This window comes from Tupaia chinensis, unplaced genomic scaffold, assembly GCF_000334495.1.
Source record: "Tupaia chinensis unplaced genomic scaffold, TupChi_1.0 Scaffold000322_1, whole genome shotgun sequence".
NCBI classification, from domain to species: Eukaryota; Metazoa; Chordata; class Mammalia; order Scandentia; family Tupaiidae; genus Tupaia; species Tupaia belangeri.
The window spans coordinates 4,913,999-4,925,586 of record NW_006159816.1 but is presented as its reverse complement, the minus strand read 5'-3'; the positions used below and the strand labels follow the sequence as shown (position 1 = coordinate 4,925,586).

The 11,588-nt window shown below is 40.8% G+C and overlaps 1 protein-coding gene across 10 annotated transcripts in view; it reads left to right on the top strand.

Moving 5' to 3' along the window:
* Window positions 1-11,588, top strand: part of OSBPL6 (oxysterol binding protein like 6) — a 236,062-nt gene that overhangs the window by 98,135 nt on the left and 126,339 nt on the right. For all 10 annotated transcript variants that reach the window (XM_006151664.3, XM_006151663.3, XM_014589014.2 and 7 more), the window contains exon 2: window positions 2,094-2,277. The gene's annotated coding sequence lies outside the window, so the exon portion shown is untranslated. The remainder of the gene's footprint in view (window positions 1-2,093; window positions 2,278-11,588) is intronic.

The window sequence follows — 11,588 nt, the reverse complement described above, 5'->3', positions numbered from 1 at the left end:
GGAAATCTTAATCTTGCTTACCACCTGGTTCTCTATTTTCCTTTGCCTTTTCACTTGCCATTTGGGGATGGTAGGAGTTACAGAGAATGAAACTAGGGAAGAATGGGGTGGGCAAAAAGAACTGCAGGATACCACAGTGGCTCTTGGCCATACTTCTTTTTCTATTTTCCTCCTTTTACTGTGCCCTTTCCTTTTCCAGAACCTGGCAGAGTCCATCATAGGAAAGAGTTAAAAACTGGTAGTTGGGAGAGTTTCTGTATGTGTGTATGCAGACTGTTACGTATGTTTCTGTATAGATGTAGACTATTATGATGTATGCAGACTGTGTATGTTTCTGTATGTGTGAAGACTATTCATGTATGAGATTAAGGAGCATAGATTGAGTAGTATTTGTAGAAAATAAAAAGACATAATGCTGACCATACAAAAATAATCTCAATGGACCATAACCTTAATTCTTCCATGTCATTGCCATAATCAATGATTAAGTTTTATTTAGAACCTGCAAGATACCCAGAACTGTCTTACAACCCAGCAGGAAAAAATGTTTTTTAAAGAGATAGTAGGTGGTTGCAACAGTTTTTGCAGAAAGATGGCACTTAAAGGAGCAATGAAAGAAAGGATGCTGAGTTAAAATACATCTTTCACAGTTTCAGACAGCCATAGTCTTTCAAAATGTGTGTGTATGAGTGTGTGTGTGTGTGTGTGCGTGTGTGTGTGTGCATGTGCACAAGTGCATGCATTTGTTTTGTTTTATCTTTTCTTTCTATATAAGTAATGAGAGAAAACAGAAATAGACTGAGAGAACAGGGTTTTAAAAATCAAAGCTTGGGGGTCATTTGTAAGACTATTTTGTGAATAAAGGAGCTTGCAAGGGAGGTATATGGCTGAAAGGAAAAATATGCTATCGTATTTCAGGATCAAAGTAACTAATTATAGCTCCTACTTTGGATTACTTATCAAGTTTCCTTTTCTTTTTCTTTAAAATGAACATACTTATTTCTTCTTATTTTTTTCAACCTTTCTAAAAAATTCCATCAAGTTGAGAACTGTGCTGTTTAGCAATAGTCAGTTTTGTCTGCTAAAGCGTCATTCTTAGAGTTTAGCAACAATGAATGTTCTTGTAAGGCAATGTAGGAAATATTCATGTGTCTTTATCAGGGTACTTGTGGTTACATATTTATGTGCATATATGATAAAACGTCTTCATATTTACTATTTTTTAAAAGTTTTTTTCCATAGGATGTGTGTGTTTGCAAGAGAAAGACAGAAAAGGAAAGCTAGAAATCACCACCTGGGGGGGATGGCCATGCCACAATCCCTTCTCCTCCATTGTCCTCTTGGGATTTCGGACATGCACACTCATGTACCAGCATGATTTTCAAGCTGCTAGGTCCAGGACGCAAACTACTGTCAAACATGGGGGAGTGCAGTGTCTTAACCACTTCGCCCCCTGCTGGCCCCATTATATTTATTATTTTTTAAAACCCTGTATGAGTTTACACTTACTTGGAGGGTTAAATATGGTTCTGCAAAATGTGCTTTGTCCACTCTTAGAAAATATTTAATTTATTGATGGAGTGTTTTAATATTGCAACCTCTGGGGAAGATGTTAATTATGAATGTGACTGATTGCTGAGGAGTTCAATGGTAGCGGATTTGAGATTGATAAGAGGAAATAAAAAGCTGAGACACCTTCCCACATAAACTTTTCCTTTAAAAGATAAATTAGGGGTCCAGCAGGCAGCATAGTGGTTAAGGCACTGGATTCCCATGTGACTGACCACAGTTTGAGTACCAAAACCGGTCGTTTGAAACTCATGCTGGTGCATGTGCCTGTGTGCGCCAAATCCCAAGAGGAGAATGGTGGAGAAGGGATTATGGCATGGCCATCATCTCTCCTTGGGGGTGATGATTTCCTGCTTTCTATCTCACTGGTGAGCACACATGTCCTAGGGCAAAAATCTCTCTTTAAAAAAAAAAAAGATGATGAATTTGAGGAGTTTTCTGATTGGTAATAGACAGTCCCCCTGAGAAAATCTCATATAAGTTCTGTAGAGATGGACAATTTGACTGTTATCTCTCTTTTTCAGGTTCTTTGTCTTGCTGGGAAAACAGCAAAAGAAGGAAATTAAGGAGCCACTTCTATAATTAGCCCAGATGGTAGGGTCAGTAGACATGTCCTAAGGAGAAAAGCCGGAGCCATCTGAGGATAAACCACTGCAGATCAGCTTTGACCATAAAGCCACGCTGGAAGCCTTGACTCCTGGGTACAAGGTGAGTGAGAAGAATGCAGGCCTGAAACCAAAAGCAGGATTTGATTAGAAAGTGTTTATAACAGAAACAGATTAATGAGACCTTACCAGTAACAGGAAGGTGTTTCTTTACATCTTTTATTTGACGTCAGACCTTAGAATAGTATGTCGTAATCCTGGTTATGTTTAGCCACTCTAAGCAAAAAGTTCTGTTTTATTTTTTAAGGACACAAATAGAAAAATGTTATGAAATATTTATTAACATTTTCTATTTGCAGTCAGGCATCATGTGGAAACAAGACACCATTCTTCCTTTCTTGAGTAATGAACTCACAGGCCTAAATTTAAAAAGGACCAAAATGTTATCCTGGCTTCTCTTTCATGGCAAACAGTTGTTTTCTTTGTACATGGCACTGAAATTACTAATGTGGAACTAGTGATACTTACTGTGACTTCCTTGTTATTGACGGTATTTGCAGTTTTTATATTCAAAGTTACCTTTTATGCTATTTGACCATCTTAGACCCAGAGAGTTTGGTCTTTACAATTTGGGAAAATATCTTCCAGTTATTCGAAGCTTTCAACTTTCTCAAGGTCAGCAATCCCCAGAGTGGGAGAATATGGCATTAGTGCTCTTGAGGAACTTTTGTAAACCATACACTTTCTGCTTATTCGTCTCGGGCACAAGGAGTGGTGGTGGTAGTGGTGATGAAAATTCAGACATGTAATTTGGGGAAAGTTCCTCATGTAGTCTTTCATCACTCTCCCTTTCTTTGCATGGCCTTATGACTTTTGTTGAGCAGAAATTATGACCCAATAATTTATATATTCAGGTTAAATGAAAAACGTTCTGTTTATTACTGTATTATTTAAAGTTACATTTTAGAGCAGAGATTGTAGACTGGTAGCCATAGGTAAGCTTTTACACTATAAATTCTTTTTAGAATTACTTATTTAATTTTATTTATTATTATTATTATTATTATTTTAGTTGACTAGAGAGATAGAGAGAGAGAGGAAAATGAGAAAGCAAGCTGCAAGGGGACCAGCAGTTAGCGTAATGGCTATGTCGCTGGACTCCCATGTAGTCGACCGCGGTTCACGTCCCGGACCCAGTGGCTTAAATCTCATGCCGGGTGCGTGTGTGTGCTTGCCCAAGATCTTGAGAAGAGAATGGAGGAGAAGGGATTGCAGCGTGGCCATCCCCCCAGTGGGGTGATTTCTTGCTTTCTGTTTCTCTGTCTCTCTCTCTCTGTCTGTCTGGCAAGCGCATGTGCCCTATAGCAAAAAAACTCTAAGAAAAAAAAAATAATAATGAAGCAAGCTGCAAGGTCCAGGACTTGAACTACGTTCAGTCATGTGGGAGTCCATAACTACTACATCACCTGCTGGCCCCAATACATTGACAGTTTTATAATTTTTTTAGCCTATTAAAATTTTTCTTTTAAATTCATTGCTAATATCTGAAAATCTGGAAACTTTATATAAAAAATCATATAGCTGGTTTCTTTTGGAAGATTAGAAGTCTAGTCTTATTATTATTCCAAATACTGCAGTTTATTAGTCTTTAACCCAACCGGTCTTCCCTATAGGCATTTGAGTTGAAGAATCCAGCTTTAAGCATCAATTTATTTTCCTTTCCTAACATGAAGTCACTCCTATGTGCTTTACACATAACACTCTGGTCTTTATTTTCTGCCATTATTTTAGCATTTATGTCCATATAAAAGACATGCACTTTGATCATAATGACTTTCTGGGATTAAGGGGACACTTGCCTCACTTACCTGTGAGGAAGTAAGACTTCTCTTAAGTAAGAGGGTTCACTGTCCTTCGTTGGGAGGCTAATTTGCATAGTGATGTGGTCTGAATAATTTTTTTCCAGACATTGAGATTGTCATCTCAGAATCTGATATTTCATGACCTAAAGGTTTCAGTGGTAATGAAGTATATTAACCATGAAAGCACTTCCGACCATAGAACCTTATGGATATAGTATTTCTCTGTGTGGATTAGCTAAACTCAAGTTGGGAGAAACCAACATGCTTCCCAGTGGTTCTGATACTAGAAACCCATTTAGCTTCTGCCCGTACCTGTTTCTGAAGGAGTATTCTGGAAATTTGTTTCCCCATGTTCACTGAGTTGTGGCTCAATTGTATGAGGGAGATTTCAAAAAATTCATGGAAAATAATGTTAAAAAAAGAAAAAAAAATGGTAAATTCAGTAAATCAACTAGCCAGTCAGAGGCTTTAACCTGGTTAGTCAAACACTGGAAGAGGAGAAAGAATTTTTTATCCTAGTACAGTAAGAAAGCTGATGATTGCTTCCTTTTATCTGTTTTAAGGATAACCAGTTAGTGGAAATGGAGAGAATATCAAGCAAGAATTGGCAGTGCTAATACCATTTACCTTCCTCCTTCCTTCTTATCCTTGGCTTTCCCTTAGGTTAAAGGGTTTTGTTGTTGTTGTCATTTTTTTTGTTCTTGCTATAGGGCACATGCAGTATCCCGAGAGAGAGAGTAAGTGAGAAATATCACTCCTTGAGAGAGTGGCCATGCACGGTCCCTTCCTCTCTGTCTCCTTGGGATTTTGAACACACAGGTACATCCATCTGGCATGATTTTCAAGCCCCTAGATCTGAGACTTGAACCACAAAGTCAGCCATGTGGGATCCAGCACCTTAACCTCACATCACCTGCTGGCCCCAACAGGGAGGAGGGGGTGTCTTCTAACTCAAGAGGCAACTAATTCTGGAGAGAGATAGGAACCAAGGGGGAAACAGCAGGCCAGCAGTAAGCTTTTCTCTCCAGCTCTTCTCTCCAAAATTTCCTTCTTGCCCAATTGAACAGAATGGGAACAAGGGATGAGAATCTTTGTCCAAAGAAGTGTTGTGCACTAGATCAACTCTCCTTCTGCATACTGTCTCTCAATTTGCTAAGTGAGGCTTTAGAAAAATGGGTCACCCAAATCACTGACAGACTTAGTCTCACTTTGATAAGTAAATTGTACATTGAATGCATAGCCAGTAAAAGTGGAGTGAGTTTGACTGGTTGCTTTTATTTATTTATTTATTTTTGCTATCACTCAAATTTACTAGAACTTGGAAATTACGTCTAGAGGCTTGATTGGACCCAGATTTAAATTCTTTGGCAAGAATTCTGCTTCCTCAGTGCTATGTGCTTTATGTAGTGTCACATCAGGAGTCACATAGGATCTGGAAGCCCACTTTTAGTAAGGCTAAGATTAAACAAGAGCTTGGGGGAGTAACATCTTGATTTCTCTATTGTGAAGTTCCTGCATCAATTTTTATTGCTTATTAATTTTATCTACCAATAATCATTGTCTGAATATGTTATTTCATTAGAGACTATAAAAATGGTGGTTCTCTCCCAATTCTGTCATTCTATTACATGTATTAACGGGTTTCTTACTTAAAGAGCGTACTCTGGTCAGACAGTATTTGGTGACTCCAAAATACAGTTCATATAGGAAAGACTCAGTAAGTTGTGTGTATTCCATCATCCCTGCTATATCTAAACTGCTCATTCATGTAGGCATTCTTTCATTCATGCATTCATGTGTCCAGTAAATCTATTGAATATCTATTCAGGGTGCACCAGGCACTATTCCAGACCCCAGATATAACAGGGAGAGCAGGGAGCAAGACAGGTGGCATCTCTGGGGACAGACACAAATAATGTAATTGAATGTGAAGAAAACGAAAATAATATTATGCTTAAAAGTGTCATGGTTTGTGCCTTTTCTGAGCTGAAAAATGAAGGGTGATTTGCTCAGTGAAGTTTTTCATGTTCAGAATACTAAATTTGAGGGGCCAACAGATGGTGTAGCAGTTACATCACTTGACTCCCACATGGCCTATCCATGGTTTGGGTCCTGGACCCAGTAGCTTGAAACATACACTGGCTGTGTGTGACTGAGCGTGTGTGCGTGCGTGCCCAAGATCCCAGGAAGGAGAATGGAGGAGAAGGGATTGCGGAGTGACCATCTCCCCTGGGGGGTGATTTCTTACTTGCCCTCTCTCTGTCTCTCTGTCTCCTCGAGTGCATAAGTCTTAAGGCAAAAACTTCTTAAAAAATTAAAAATACTATCCAGTTTATTTAAACAATAAGTACAAGTTTGACATTTGAATTTACTTCCAAATGTCTCATTTTTTAAAAACTGGCACTATAAATAAAGATTAAAATCTCTTATTCTGTCAGCTTCTGAAAATATGTGCAAACTGAAGGAATTTCTGAGTGAAGAGTATAAAGGAACTCTCTGTAGTATCTTTGTAACTTTTCTGCAAATCTAAATTATTCCAAAAGAAAAATACTGGTGAAGAAAATGCCAAAACGTATACTAAATCAAGTACAGTGTTGCTGAGAGTTGCAAAGAAGCTACAGAAAGAGGCTGCAGGGACAATGGTGGGAGTGGAGAATCCATTGCTTGGACACTCTTGAACTCTAGATTTTTGTCCCATTGCTCATTTTGGGACTAGAGAAAGTCTGCCTGATTTTAATGCTTCATTTTAACTTTTTAAATTATAGCAATCTGATAGTACATACAGGTAGTTTGCCTTTTATTTTTAATTGATGCATTTTCTTGAAATTTTCTTGGACTACTTAGGGTTTTTATCCTTCAGGTGAAATTTAGTAAATCTTTTGTTTTCTCTTTGGAGAGGTTTTTGCTATAGGGTGTGTGCGCTCACCAGAAAGACAGAGACAGAGAGACAGAGATCAAGAAATCCCCCCCCAGGGGGGATGGCCACACCGCAATCCCGTCTCCTCCATTCTCCTCTCAGGATCTTGGGCACACATACATAAATGCCTGGCATGAGTTCAAGCCTCCGGTCCGGGACTCAGACTGCAGTCAACTACATGGGAGTACAGACACGTAGCCATTACGCCAACTACTGGTCCCAGAAACTTACTAAATCTTTTTTGCATGGGATTGTTTTTATTATTTTTATTTATTTTGGAAAGGTTTTTGCTATAGGGTGCGTGTGTTCATCAGAAGGACACAGAGAGAGAGAGATAGAAAGCAAGAAATCACCCCCCAGGGGGGATGCCAGAGGCCCTTCTTCTCCATTCTCCTCTCAGGATCAGGGGTGCACATGCACACGTGCCTGGCGTGAGTTTAAACCACTGAGCCCGGGACTCAAACCGTGGTCAACTACATGGGAGTCCAGTGACATAGCCATTATGCCAACTGCAGGTCTCTTCACATGGGAAGGGTGTGTGTGCTCGTCGGAGAGAGACAGAGAGAGAGAGAGAGAAAGAGAAGGAAAGTGAGAAAGCACATCCCACCCCCCATGGGAGACAGTCATGCTACAATCCCTTTTCCTCCACTTTTCATTTTGTGATGTTTTTACACACATGCTGCCTGGCTTGTTTCTCAAGCTGCTGGGTCAAGGATTTGAACAGCACTGTCAGCTATGTGGCATCCAGCTACCTTAACCATTATTCCATTAGTTTGCCCACAGATAGGACTTTCAATCAAAGTAGAATTTGAAAATAGTTTACTCTTACTGGGACCAGCAGATGGTGTAATGGACTCCCACATAGTCAACCACTGTTTGAGTCTCAGACCCAGCGACTTAAAACTCACAACAGGCACATGTTTGTGCATGCCTAAGATCCTGAGAGAAGAATGGAGAAGGGATGGTAGCATGGCCATCCCCCCTGGGGGGTGTTTTTTCACTTTCTGCCTCTCTCTGTGTGTTTCTGGTGAGCACACGAACCCTATAGCAAAAATCTCTCTCTCTCTCAAAAAAAAGTTTACTCTAATTAAAATAAGCTTCTTCAGACCAACAGGTGACATGGTAATTAAGACATTGGACTCCCACATGGCCGACCATGGTTCAAGTCCCAGACCTGGCAGCTTGAAAATCATGCTAGGCACATGTAGGTACATACCCTAGATCCAGGAGGACAATGGAGAAGAATGGACTGAATCATGGCCATGCCCCCACCAAGGGAGTAATTTCTCACTTTCCCTCTCACTTTCTCTGGTGGGTGCATATACCCTATGACAAAAACCTTAAAACAAACAAACAAACAAAACAAATCAACTTCTCTACCCTTTGTCTTCGTGGTATTTTTTAATCTGTGTATTTCTAAGCATAGAGTATGTTTGTTCACATTAGGGGAGATAGAGTGATCTAAAATTGTCAGGAAGCAATTAAAATAGGAATTTCTTGCATAAACGATTTACTAACTGTAGTATGCATTAATAGACCCACCTGCTATGGGAAGCTTTTCGGTAATCTGTAGACTCTTCAACATTTGGTCATAAGAATGCATCCTGATGTTTTATAGTCTCACCCAGGGGTCAGCCAATTATAGCCAACAGACCTCCTCAGGCTTGCAGCTTGTTTTTGTAAATAAAGTTTTATTGGATCATGGCCAGTCTTATTTACATATAGTCTCTGACTGCTTTTCTACTCTACTGGGAATGTTGAGCAGCTACGATAGAGAGTGCATGGCTCACAAAGCCTGACCTTTTACATAAAAAGTTTGCAGGCTCCTGGTCTAGTCAGACAGTGACTGTGTGGCCTCTTGGTTTCAGAATCTGGGATCCAAGAGACTTTGCTATTTCAAGGGTTAGTGGGCAACAAAAGTCCATTCTAGCTGGTTCACGAGAGAGCTTTTAGCTTTATTTTTTCTTTTTATTCATAAATGGAGATACTGTGTAGTAAAGCAAACCTACAGAAAGTTGCAACACTCAGGGATACAGCAAATGCTCTAACAATATGAAATCACAGACGCTTGGCCAGAAGGCCATACCCCTGAGGTTTCACCAAAGCCCTGGAACCCATGGTATTTACTGTTCCTCTACAACAACGTCCTTCCAGGCTGAAGAAGAAATCAATTTCTTTCTTTTTTTTTTCTTTCTTTCTTTTTTTAGAGCGATTTTTGCTATAGGGCACGTACGCTCACTGGAGAGACAGAGACAGAAAATGAAAAATCACCCCCAAGGGGGGATGACTACACCACAATCCCTACACCATTCTTCTCCCGGGATCTCGGGCACACTTGTACACATGCCCAGAACGAGTTTCAAGTCACCGGGTCCTGGACTCGAACCACTGGTAGCCATGTGGGGGTCCAGCAATGTAACTGCTACAATATCTGCTGGTCCCAAGTCAGGGTTTTCTTTTTTTGAGAGAGAGATTTTTACTACAGGATGCATGCACTCACCAGAGAGCCAGAGACAGAAAGCAAGAAATTACTCCCCTAGGGAGAATGGCCATGCACAATCCCTTCTTCTCTCAGGATTTTGGACACACACACACACATACGCGTGTTTCAAGCCACCAGGCCTGGGACTCGAGCCACGGTCAGCCATGTGGGAGTCCAGCAATGTAATCACTACACCATCTGCTGGTCCAAAGGCAGGGCTTCCTCAGACACAGCCAGAGGATGGCCATCCCCCCTGGGGGGTGTTTTTTCACTTTCTGCCTCTCTCTGTGTGTTTCTGGTGAGCACACGAACCCTATAGCAAAAATCTCTCTCTCTCTCAAAAAAAAGTTTACTCTAATTAAAATAAGCTTCTTCAGACCAACAGGTGACATGGTAATTAAGACATTGGACTCCCACATGGCCGACCATGGTTCAAGTCCCAGACCTGGCAGCTTGAAAATCATGCTAGGCACATGTAGGTACATACCCTAGATCCAGGAGGACAATGGAGAAGAATGGACTGAATCATGGCCATGCCCCCACCAAGGGAGTAATTTCTCACTTTCCCTCTCACTTTCTCTGGTGGGTGCATATACCCTATGACAAAAACCTTAAAACAAACAAACAAACAAAACAAATCAACTTCTCTACCCTTTGTCTTCGTGGTATTTTTTAATCTGTGTATTTCTAAGCATAGAGTATGTTTGTTCACATTAGGGGAGATAGAGTGATCTAAAATTGTCAGGAAGCAATTAAAATAGGAATTTCTTGCATAAACGATTTACTAACTGTAGTATGCATTAATAGACCCACCTGCTATGGGAAGCTTTTCGGTAATCTGTAGACTCTTCAACATTTGGTCATAAGAATGCATCCTGATGTTTTATAGTCTCACCCAGGGGTCAGCCAATTATAGCCAACAGACCTCCTCAGGCTTGCAGCTTGTTTTTGTAAATAAAGTTTTATTGGATCATGGCCAGTCTTATTTACATATAGTCTCTGACTGCTTTTCTACTCTACTGGGAATGTTGAGCAGCTACGATAGAGAGTGCATGGCTCACAAAGCCTGACCTTTTACATAAAAAGTTTGCAGGCTCCTGGTCTAGTCAGACAGTGACTGTGTGGCCTCTTGGTTTCAGAATCTGGGATCCAAGAGACTTTGCTATTTCAAGGGTTAGTGGGCAACAAAAGTCCATTCTAGCTGGTTCACGAGAGAGCTTTTAGCTTTATTTTTTCTTTTTATTCATAAATGGAGATACTGTGTAGTAAAGCAAACCTACAGAAAGTTGCAACACTCAGGGATACAGCAAATGCTCTAACAATATGAAATCACAGACGCTTGGCCAGAAGGCCATACCCCTGAGGTTTCACCAAAGCCCTGGAACCCATGGTATTTACTGTTCCTCTACAACAACGTCCTTCCAGGCTGAAGAAGAAATCAATTTCTTTCTTTTTTTTTTCTTTCTTTCTTTTTTTAGAGCGATTTTTGCTATAGGGCACGTACGCTCACTGGAGAGACAGAGACAGAAAATGAAAAATCACCCCCAAGGGGGGATAGCCATATCTCAATTTCTTCTCCTCTGTTTTCCTCTCAGGATGCACACATGCACACATGCTTGGCATGAATTTTAAGCCACCAGGTCTGTAACTCCAACCACGGTCAGCTATGTAGGAATCCAGTGATGTAACCGTTATGCCATCTGCTGGTCCCAGTTTCTTTATTTTTAAGGCTCTAGGTCTATGACGAGAATGCATCTTTGTCTAATACCGTATCACATTTTTTTAGTGTTGGTGTTAGATCAGTAGAGAATGCAGCCTAATTGCAACACCACACCTGTTGCCCAGTGACAGCCTTGCTAAGACACAGATTGCTGGGTACCACTCAGGGATGTGGGTTCACATGTATGGACGAGCTCAAGAATCTGCATTTTCAGGAACCAGCAGTTTGTGTAATGGCTATGTTACTGGACTCCCATATAGTCGACCGCGGTTCGCGTCCCGGACCCGGTGACTTAAAACTCACGCCGGGCATGTATGTGTGCATGCCCAAGATCCCGAGAGGAGAATGGAGGAGAATGGATTGCGGTGTGACCACCCCCCCTGGGGGGTGATTTCTCGCTTTCTGTCTCTCTGTCTCTCTCTGTCTGTCTGGC